We start from the raw sequence: 12,090 nt of genomic DNA, 5'->3' as shown, positions 1-12,090 counted from the left end.
TAAGATATCACTTGTATCATTTGTTGTTACAACTGTGCTTGTTCACCTTCAGATTAAAATATATACTGTCATCCATATATGTATTGTCATTCTGCAGGGGCTCCATGCTGTTTTCATTCAGGTTAGAGGGTTCTCTGTCTCTGACCTCAATACTTCTGGGATATTATAGCCTCTTAAGGCAATCTTTACCCTTGCAATCTACATTTCATTCACAATCTACAGACCTACAAATCATCTTCTTTTTATCTGTGGTGAGTTCTACAGGGCACAACCACTCAATTCTGAATGAAAATTAAATTCCATTGTGGATATGCAGTAGTTATCAAGCAGGCATTAAATTCTCCCTATTTTCTGATACCCGCAGTGCAGACAAGGCCACTTGGCTGTGGTTGTGAACAGCACTGCGATAACTGCTGAGCCAGTTCTCAGTCCTCCGGGTCAGTGCAAGCTCCTGCTGGGTCATTTCCACAGCAGCTCAGAGGCCACACAGGGAAACGTGACCAACGAGCCAATGCCAGCGCGTGAAGGACAGCTGCTCATGACAATGTTCATACACCTCTGCCTCTGGATATTTAATGAAATATAATCTTATCATTCTTCTGGAACTGCTGAATTGTGAAGTCTTATTTCCCATTAAACCTGTATATAGCTGGAGAGGTCTTATGAAAGAAGATGATTTCTAATTCATCAGATGAGTTTCAGTTCCCTTTAATCTATCTTTTTAAAGAAGACTGACCTGAAAATCTACTATGACACCATTTTTTTCAGATTAGTATTCTAGGATAAATAACATTATTTTTAGAAAACTGTTACTTTGGTAAACTATGCATACATTCATAATTTTTTCAGTTGTTTTTCTGAAAAGCTGGAAGTTAATTATTATGCTACTCTCATAAGAGATTTCATAACTGTCTTCAACTGTTTTATAATAAAAATAAAATTATAAAAAAGCCCAGAAATTTTATTTATGATCATCTTAACTAAGCAGTATGTCTTCCTTTTTTTCAGTGATGGCCTAGGGCCAAAGTAGAGAATCCAGCTCTTCTGGCTCCATTGCTCTGCTGTGCCACCTTGGCACTAAATTTCCTCTCTGCTTCAAAACAAACTGTGAAATATAGTGGCTATGTAACTAACTACATTAAAAGTGTAGTTTAGGCAAGGGAAGACTTTATCTTCTTAATTGAAAAAGCAAGTGTCTATCTTCAGCTATCATCAGTTAAGTCTACTATAGCAACATCATGTTTTGAATCCTGACTTTGCTTAATTACAACTGTGGGTAAATCTTCATTGCTCGTGGTTAGCATAAAACATGGATATGTATGACCTACAGAAATTCAAAGCCTTAAAATAAACCTTATAAAATCTATACTTGTCTTACTTAAAAGTACTCCAGTATATCCTGCTCATTGCTTTAAATACTTGCAAGGTCAGAAATTGTAATTTCCTGTTACAGAAGAAAAAAAATAATGTACCCATATTAACCTGCACAACATTAACCTGTGTTTAGGAGATTGAGTAAGAAATAAGCTTACTTTCCGAATAAACTGTTTAAAGTAGCTGCATGTACACTGCAGGCCCACAATTCCCACACCAATTTGTCTTCCTACAATCACTGTTTCTTAGTGCTAACACTGTTTTTCTCTCCTCTTTTGTAGTGTACAGCACCTACACTAAGAGTGGGAATTGATTTATTAGCACTCCTTTTAAGTAGATCTAATGCACAAAGATGCATCTGGAGCATCCCTCTACCCCTGTGAAAGAGCAAAGTAACTCCGCAGCCTATTCATCTTTTTCCAAACTTAAACTCATTTGCGTGAGCAGTGATGTTAGAGATACTGCTCCTATCTGGGACAAATGCTAAACCCAAGAAACAGCCACTGCATACTATCATCTCTTTTGCCAAGGACCAGACAGACCACTCCAATTTGCTTCAAATATAACTGATGCATGGCAGAATGAGAAGCACTCCTTCACTCCTGTAGCACAATTAATTTCTTTACTGTAACTGGGTAGGAACACTTGACAGTATGAAGCATCTAATTGCAGACACTGAAAAAAACTCCTCCTTATGTGACAGGAGAAAGGCAAAAGTAGGGCACAAAAAGCAAAGGAGAAAATGCCATGTCTGGCTGAAGTCCACACCCCTACTTTTCCCATTAGTGCAAAGTTTAGTTTCATTACAGATTTACTACTGCAAATCAGTGAAAGCCGTAATTCTACCAGACACAAAACATTATGAACATTAATTTTTTTTCTAGTTTGCTTCTGTTAAGAGGTCTAAACTTCACTTCCAAGCTCTATTTGATTAATTCTTAAGTTAACCATGTTCCATATGCAAACTATATGCAAAACAATGCTACAGTAGCCAGCACTATATATTCTACTGAGAAGAAACAGATCCCTTTATCCATACATCCAGTTTAAACACAGCTATATCAGAGATGCAGGCTTATCATTCATTTTTGAAACAACAAGGTGGTAACAGACAGAAATAATTTAGCCTCAGCAGTGGAATTTCTAGAATACACAGAAATGCTATTCTGAAAAAGAAGAAAAATGTGAAAATGCGAAAAAAAAAAAAAAAGTGAGTCTTGAAGGAGAAGTAAGTTACTTAAGGTAACAATAGGTTCCTGAATATAATTTTACTCCTGAAACTTCTAATGAACTTTATGCTTATCCAGAAGCTACTTCACTTTCCCCTTTCCTATGACACTTCTGGGCAAAAGCAACCTTCTTTGTTCAGACAGCATGCTCCTTTTAAAATGTACTTTCTTCTGCTGTTTCGGTTCTTTTTACTCTAATGCTCCTGTCATTTGCCACTGGATTTCTGGCCAGAGAGCTGCTCAGAGCAAATGGCCCTGACTAAAGAACATTCACGCTCTTCCCAAAAGGAATCAATGTCAATAGTACTGCTTTTCTCTCACACATCTTCCCACACCAGGCAATAGTTCACTTGTAGAAGAGTTAACTCTCACAGTCTTAGCAATAATCATACTCAAAATAAGGATGAAAGACAAACACACACATGGAAAAAACACCCCCAAAGAACTACAAGTCCAGGCAGCACCTTAGCCATCATCTGGTTATAGAATGTAGAACAACAAAATACACTTCTCAAACCAATGAGCACAGCCAATTTTAAGGGATCAGTAAACCCCAAGGAATGTTTCAGTGTTTACTGTATTTTAGTGGCATTTATCAGTTTACTAGCAACAAGATTATAACAAAGCACGCCAGTCTCACCTGCAGCCCCTCTCAAGCTGTCAGTATGGGATCCAGAAAGCTTGTTTCTCTCACATTTTCCCCAGTAATCTTAATCCAGCTTGCACACAGCCAAGGGACAACTATGGCTAGAATCATTTTGCTGAAGTACTGCCCTCATCAGTGAATGCAGACAATTAATAATTATCTTAATTGAAAATAATTTTTGATTGATAATATTAAGAAATCTGATACACATATTAGAATATATCTGCAACTCATTCCAAATTCACCAAATTCCTTGCAGATACCAGATGCGCCTTTGAAAAATAAATGTCTTTACACACTGTTTGAAGGCAAGCAACACCAGACAGGCAGCACAAGTAGCAGCCCCAAAGATTAATGTGAGTATTTGAGAATGCTCCTCTGTAATCACGATGAAGCACTGAGTTCTGGAGGGACTGGCCACTTTCAATTTCTAGAAACTTTCTTTGAATAAAGGACAGTTGTATTTCAATTAAAAATTATGTGACTTAAGCAACATTGAAAATTAGATACATATTTTTGGGCATAAAATTCAGTAACAATTTGTCATCTGCTCTTGCTACAGACAGAGCATCAGCAGTAAGGGCTGGGATCTCATCACCATCTGGCCAGTGGAAAAGCAGGCGGGACAGTGGTACCAGGATGGATGCTGCCACAGTCTGGGAGAGATTGGCAGATGGGAGACAGGCAGAAAATATGGAGAGGCAATACAGTCAAGCAGGTGCATCACTTAGACTGTGTAGCAGAACTAAAGAGGAAGGCTACAGCCACCTTCACCTGCTGAGTAAATCCAAGCTATATGAGGATTCAAACTACTACATCCCAACTTTATTTTTTTAATGTTTGCTAGTATTAGTGGTTCAATTACTTTTTCATATTTTCAAAAACTACACAAGCACAATAAAACCCCCTTACCTCTTCACCATAAATCAACATCTTATTTGTAATATTTACAGGTAAACTATCATCTCTGTTAGCAAAGAATGAAGTTTTGGCAGCTAATCATTCTGACTGCACAAAAAAAGAACCTCTACCTTTCATAGTATTTTAGGCAGTCAGAAGTTAAATTCTACATTGCCTAATCAAACACCTGCATTTTGCAGCACTTGGCTGTGTAATTAAACGTGGAGCACCGAGCCACAGTGTTCAAGGTCAACAACTAAAACATCAGTCATGTAAGTAATAAGCCCTGGCTGACTTTCTTAAAACCATTCTTCAGCACTAAAGTGTTTTCAAATAGATCAAGAAGATGACTAGGTTATGAAATAGTCGCAATTGCTACTGTCAGACCTTTTCAGAAGTTTTAATTAGAATATAAGCTTCAGACTCTATGGCATACCATGCCATTAAAACTCATATAGGTATAATCAGGAGTGGTGCTGAATTATGAACATGTTATAAAGTGATTTTGCCGGGGTATTCCTCCCAAGCTAAACAGTTCACCTCATACTCTAAATATTATCTTCATTAACTGTATCTTAATAATATTGCCCAGAATTGTGTACTGTAGATATATTTTATCATGTTCCATTAGGCTGTCATTCAAGCATATATTTAACTACTAAGAATGCAATTGATGTTATCTAAGCCAACGGGTCTATTGAGAAAGCTGAGAATTTCCTGTGGAGAAGTTGAAGGTTATTACCAGCACACAGACTGCAGAAGCAGTCATGCTCTAAGGCTAATACAGGGCACTGGGAAGATTAAAGATGTGCCTGCAGAAGGACCTTGTAATACTGGAGACAAAGAGACGCTTTCACTCCTGCATCTCGCTGAGGGGTGAATACAATTAGTCTTAGGCAAGACTTTGTCCCACTCATGTAGTGGCATTTTACCTGAGAGACCTAGAATGGATCACTGAGCTAGATGAACTTTAAAAATCTTTCAAACCAAAATATTCTATAATTCTACGATTCTGTAACTTGATCCAAAACTGCCTGAGTTTTGCAATTCAGTACAATACAGAAAAGCAACCCAAAAGTTTCCTGAATATTTGAGTATGCTCCTTCTCCATTCAAACATCAAAAAATGACCTCAGACACTTCCCATTTTAGCTGTTTAAAGATAGAGAATAATATCAGATAGACGCACTGAGAATAGAATTATCAAAAGTGTAAATATCTCCTTTTTTCATAACTCTCAAGCACACAGGTGCATAAAAAAGTTCAGTGTAAAAATGTTCACAATATTTTTTCATAGTAATGCCACAAAGGAATAATTAAACTCATTTATGTTTACAGAGCATTTTGAGACCTACTAATTCAGTTTCAGTAACTTTTAAGGAACATAAAATTCTCTTCCAGATTCCAAAACTACAGAAAGCAAATACCTCTATCCTTTTGACTCAATTTCTAAAGAGTTCTTTTTATTTGACTATGTAAAATGCAAAAAAGAAAAAAAAATGAGAAAAGGGTATAATAAAAGTAAGAACTACTCAAAAGCATCTGTAATGGTTCACTGTTTCACAGCATGTTGGGTGAAAAGTAAGTGGTAGAAAAAAGCATGGATAAAGTGTATCAAAGACGAATAAATGAACGCTTTGTAGTATGTATATGCAATGTAAACCTGTTCTACAAATATGGTTGCTCTGAAGAGGAGAAAAATATTTCCTTTCCTTAAGAGCTAAGAAAAAAAATCTTATATCATTGTATAAATATCAGCTCCTCCAAGAGAGGAAAAAACAAAGAAACCATGTGCAACACAGTGGCTTTCATCACGAGATACCAAGCTCATAATATCTTCAAATGGAAATTTGCTGAATGTGCACTCTCTTCCTACTAAAGCTTCCTGATTGAACTGTGGAAATGCTTCTGTAAAATAGTGCCATGTTTTGCTAAGTATATTTATGCAACCTACAAAACTAAAGGGTTAAGCTTATAAAGGAACCAAAACTTGTAATGATGTTAACCCACTCTCTGTCGTATCAACATTTGAAGATCATTCCATAAAGGCTATATATATCTGCCTACAGAACTATTTAGTGAATCCCATAGAAAAGTACAAAGCCTTTTAGTTTCAAAGGAATGGGGGGAAGGTGGTGTTTGCATTAGAACTAAGGCTAAAAACTGTCTTAATTTCCCATACAGCTGTCCATATATCAGTTATGTTGCAAGTACTTACCATCCAAATTTGCAAATCTTTTGAGATCTTAGAGCCCTGTACCCCTCTTTTAATCTGCAGCATTTATTTTAGGATCCCATTTCTCTTCTGCAAATGGTATTTCAAACAACTGCTCAAAGTATAGCTAACTTCTCATAAAATGATACCTTATGCATTATATTAGTATGGTTCTAGTATCTGAGCACACATCACATAAAACCCTTTCAAAGACTAGACTAGACTCATTAACACCAAACCCATTACCCATCAAACAGAGTTTGCTTCCCTTTATTGTCTTATTTCAGTCAAGTGCTGCTTCTTAACCATGCAAATTATTCTCATTTATATTTGTATAAGAATAGCTGTCTATTATTAAATAAAATGGATATTTCAATGTATAAAGTGCATAAAACATATGTGTTTTGAACTCCACATTCTTAGAAATCTATACATTCAGATATGGAGTAAACAATTTCAAATATAAGCCAATAATTTAAAGGAAAAAATATTTTGTCTTTAGCAGTGCTCTTCTATCCTTTACAGGTAAGAAAATTATCAATGCATGTTCACATTTTTCAGTGCACTCACTGCAATAACCCACTAGAAACTAAGTAAGAAATTACTCAGTTAATTAGAGAAGACAGAGATACAAATTTACATTGGTATATATTTGGAAAGCATTGATTTTTCTCCTTGTGCTTTGATCAGAATTGAAATTTGCATGTCTGCATTTGTTTAACAAGAGTAACATCTAGTTTTGCACAGTGCACAGTGTCTTGACATTTCCAAATATCTCTGTCTGCATGCCACCACCATTTGACTGATAGTTGCATAACTCTAAGAATAGTGATTGCTTTTCAAATGTATCAACATTATAAGAAAAGAAGCAAAATCAATGTGTACTCCAAAGAAATAGTGATTTTAGGAATCCTAATCACACTGCAGTAGCAGTGACCCATCCTAGGTATGGGGGATTTGAAAATTACAACCCTGCAGAAGATAACACTCGGTAGCTGAGCCTGATTTGATGTCTGACATGCTATTACTTAATAATATATCATGACAGACTAATATCTGTTTGTCTTCTGGCTACACTGCAATCAAAGTAGTCTGATTACATTATCTTTGAGGACATGAATAAAAAGCTGGGGCTGGTTCTTGTACTGCTAATATAGTAACAAACACTGCTGTGCTCATGCCCTGAAGACTGACTTCTATTAAGAGAGAGAAGAAAAAAAAAAGTAAGGAATAATTAGTATTTAAGAATTATTTCTGTCTCAAAGAAAAAATTCTCCAGACAAATAATACTGCATGCATAATATGTTGCAAATGAATGATATATGGAGCCAAGTACAAGCTTCCTTACAAATACATAACTCTAATCACTTGCAGATATAGATCTTCAAAGGCATTTGGAAAAGGAAGACAGAGTGACCTTGAGGACAGTTGCTGAGTTCTGTTATTATTACACTGAAAAAAAATTCCAGTTTTTACAGAGGTGTTATTCACAACCAAATTCTTGTGTGCATGCCCCTGTGTAACAATATTATTTAAAAAATGCTTTGTCTAAAGAGCCTAGCATATTAAATATTATAATAAAATCTTCCATGTATTTTGTTTCAGTAGAAAACTGGAGCTGGTCCAAGGTGTTTCAGTTTGTAGTAGGCAAGAAGTGAATCATATTTATGGAACTGCAGTCCATCTCTGAATTACATGTATTTGACTCAGCAGTCACTTACAGACAGAAAAGTAAAGTTTTTTCCAATAGTAAGTCGTAGAATAATAGCTTTAGCTAGCTGGTACTGTGGGATTAAACTTTTCAGTAGCTCATCAGCCACAGTTTAGCCCAGACAAGATAAGTTTAGGTCAGAGGTTTGGGTACAGCTGCCTTTAGCTGATGAGCTCTGGGATAAGCAGTGCAGGTTGTCTATTGCTGTCACAGAATAAGAAAATGGGCAGTACTGCATGTTTCTCTCCAGTGTACATGGATGAGCTTAACACAAAAGCTTTCTCTTCACCCCTTCCCCACAAACTCTTTTGCAGAAATTTGTCTGTTCTAAATTTTTAAGCATATATTGCTGTGCCAATGTATTATTGAAATAGCTTTTGCCAGACCTACCTGTGGAGTGCTTACTTTTCTTAAACATTTCTCTGCTATGCTTTGATATCTGCTTCACCTGCTGTGCCTGCAGTCACACAGGGTATGTTCTGCAGTTGCTTCATCCCATAGTCTCATTTGAGATGTTATCAAAACTTCATCAGCTGGGACAGGGTATTGCAAATGGAGAACAGAATAAGGTAGCTAATGGGACAGTGTCCAGGGAGGGACATGGACAATGACAAATGGAAATACAATGGAAGGAGTAATAAAGATTAGGAGGTAAAATTCAGGAAGGAAAGGGAAAGAAAAAGCAGAAGATTTGGGGACACAGGGCAGTTATAAAAGCATTCTGGCAGTAGAATGTTAGGTCAAGTTCTGTGGAAAAGGGAGTAAGGTAAACAGATAATGGTAGAAAGTGGCGAACAGAAAAAGGGAAGAAGGAAAAGAAGAAAAAAAACCAACAAAACAAACAGGAAGCCATAGTGAGCTTTTTAAACATTTTAGAACATGTTCACCTTAGTCAGTAATTTCTAGATATCACAGTGAAAAAAACAGTTTTGCCTATTTAAATAATAAAGGTTTTTAAAATCTCAGGATGAGAAAGCAAATTCACTTTTTCTTTGAACTTTTAACTCTGCCTTCAGCTTCTTACAGGAAAATACATTAGTTAACTTCAGCTGATGCAGTATGTTTCACCAAAGGTAGGTAGGGCCATGGGGATTCTCTCCCAAAAAGTTATCTTTTTCCTTAGACAAAAAAACATTCAAGACACTTCTCAAACCTCATCAGTCACATAGATAGAACTATGTGATACTAAACTGGAAATACAAAAAATAGATAAAAACAAAACAATCTGATGAAAACTACAATTTAAGAATTGCTTGCAAAACATTTCTCTTCTTTGAAATATCAGCATGTTTCTATTTGAAATTATAAATTCAAGTAAAATATCAAAAATTGGTTCCTAACAGCATGTTTCATTTTGTAGGCATTTATACCTTTTTCAACCAGTCACAGGTAGCTCCTTGCAATATCTTCCTGGTTAGGTATTAAGGTTGGAAAAAAAAACCAAAGCAAAGCAAAACAAAAAAAAAAGCAAACAGCAATCCCAATAATATGGTAAAGCAGACTATTTTTAGTTCCCTACTTATAGAAACCTGACTAGTAATCATATTCTGAACAATCTAAAATAAACATACATAGATAATTCTGGAAGATTCAAACAGTCAAAGTGCTCTCCTCCAGGATAAAATAAAATTTTGCAGCTGCCATCTCTTATCTTGAGCTAGTACAAGCATTTCAAGATTCAGGCATAGAAATAAAATATGCAGCAACACTTTGAATATAAAAGCTCAATACACAGAGTGTGGAATAAAAACATACCATTTGTAAAAAGACAATCTTATTTTATCCTAATAGGTTTCATACGCATTTTAAATTTCAGTGGACATACAAGAAAAAAAAACCTCTATATGTTAGAGAGCTTGCCAAAATCAACACTCAATCAGCCATCCAGAAGACACATTTTAAATAAATGCTTACTCGAGTTTTACAAATCGGCATTTACATTCAGAAAAACACAAAATATAGTGGGCATCAGCATCAGCCAAGAGTTTAGCTTACCACAGACCATATGGGAGGATGTCCCCATAGTCTGTGCATCTTGTACTAGCATGGCATCTGCACTACATAGCAACACTTTATCTGATGTAATAACACCTTCTGCTCTTAGCCTTTCTAAGTTATAAAACAAACGATTAAGTGATTGCACCATAAACAGCCTCCTGGAACATAGACAGAAAGGGATGAAAATAAGCTGTTATCACTTCACATGTCAGGCACCTTGCAAGTCAATGTATTAAAAGTTACAGCCTAAGTTTATACCTGTTTTTTAAGAAGACCATATTGCTTTTAAAAATAAACATAACTAGAAAATTGAGTGGAGACCCTTGGAGTTCCTTCAGTTCCTACCAGAACTTATGCCAGTAGCTCAGTAAATTCAACAAAAATATAATAAAATCAATGCAAACCTCAGTTATCAAGAAAGTGCTATCATGCTCTGGTAACATTTTGTTAGGTAAAATGTTGTAATGTCACCAGCACAATTCACAGCATCAGGCTACAAATTCTGAATCACCAGTCTGGATTTGCCCAAAGAAGTAGAGATAGAAAAAATAAACCCATCCAATATTTCATGAGTCTTCATCACAGGATAAAATAAGTGTGCAAGAAAAGATACACTACAAATTTTTCTGGTTTATCAAGTGTTTTTCTGACATGTGCTCTTCCCTAATAAAAATAGTCCATCTGGCTCTTACCTTGCCCTGTCCTATGCTAAAAGCACTGAGTGCTCCACTGAAGTTATAAACTCAACAATACAATAAAAAAATCTTCAGAGTGCTACATCTGGTGAGATCTCCCTTATACAATCTACATCCAAAATGAAAGCTCTGCTGACAAAGCTAGCCCAGGACAGGACCACATTAGAGATTAGTTTCAAAATTTCCACAGTGATGTCATGTTCTCAGAAAACAGGTTTTATCAATTACAATAGTCTTGTTTTATAACAATATATCAAATTTAGTATACTATTGCTTTAACAAATTTAGTATACTATTGCTTTAACATTCTTCATTGATGTGTGAAGACCATTTGACCAAACTGTGTTCATAAAATGCTTGAAATTATTTTTCAGAATTGTAAGACATGGATCTTTCTATCCAGAAAACTAGAAAGACAAATTTCATACTGCTCTTCATTAAATATTTTAATCTTAAAGACCTTGACTTTCTTATCTTATCCCTTAACAAATAAAATGCACCTCCAGGTAATCTAATCCTGTTTAAACAGGGGAAATCCTTTCAGAGTTCTCTTAATGTCTGTAAGAGATGTTTTGTCTTTTGGCCTCAGATAGAGATAACCTTAGAATATAACAGAATTTTCCCACTCATAATTGCTTTTGATTAATATTCTGCACATCAGAATTCTTTTCTCTGTAATAAATATCTACCTAAGAGATTACTTCGAATTGTTTGTTTAGAGCAAAAGAAACACAACTGCATTGGTAATAAAAAAGAAAAGGTCCTCTAATTTTATGGAGGTCCTCCAAGTTTCCTCAAACCATCCTATTACATTGACTGCTGAGGAGTTTACCAAGTTTAAGGATTCATCATTCAAGAAGTTCCAATAATCTCAACTGGGTTATGGTCCTGAGCACCCAAACAAAAATTATATGATCTCCAAACACCTGTGGGTAAGTGATCAGCTCTGAGAAGGGCTTTTGAAGAACTCTCTTGCAATTTAAGTCCTAACACTCCACCTGAATTTCCATTAATGTACCAGAATCCTTTTTGGATACTTGCATAGAAGGGAATAAAGAGATGAAAGATGTTTTCATGTATATTACATACATGCTGCAGACTGCCCAATATCACTAAAACATGTGGTGGGTCAGTAGTTACTTCCTTCTTGAAACAGAAAACTTGAAAACTGTCACTCGTGTCTGGATCTGCTTCATGCAGCCAGGTCATTCCAGAACTAATCATCAGGAATGAAAAAGGAACACATCTTCTTTCAGTAGAACTACTAACTCAGTATCTAAAAGGATCAAATAAAATCTTTACAAAACATGTCTTAGTTTAATT

The 12,090-nt window shown here is 35.7% G+C and overlaps 1 protein-coding gene across 1 annotated transcript in view; it reads right to left on the bottom strand.

Annotated features, from left to right (window-relative positions):
- Positions 1-12,090, bottom strand: part of MMP16 (matrix metallopeptidase 16) — a 164,574-nt gene that overhangs the window by 119,493 nt on the left and 32,991 nt on the right. The window lies entirely within an intron of this gene.

This window comes from Ammospiza nelsoni, chromosome 1, assembly GCF_027579445.1.
Source record: "Ammospiza nelsoni isolate bAmmNel1 chromosome 1, bAmmNel1.pri, whole genome shotgun sequence".
Lineage (NCBI taxonomy): Eukaryota > Metazoa > Chordata > Aves > Passeriformes > Passerellidae > Ammospiza > Ammospiza nelsoni.
The sequence above is the reverse complement of the archived record's forward strand: the minus strand, read 5'-3'. Positions and strand labels throughout refer to the sequence as shown.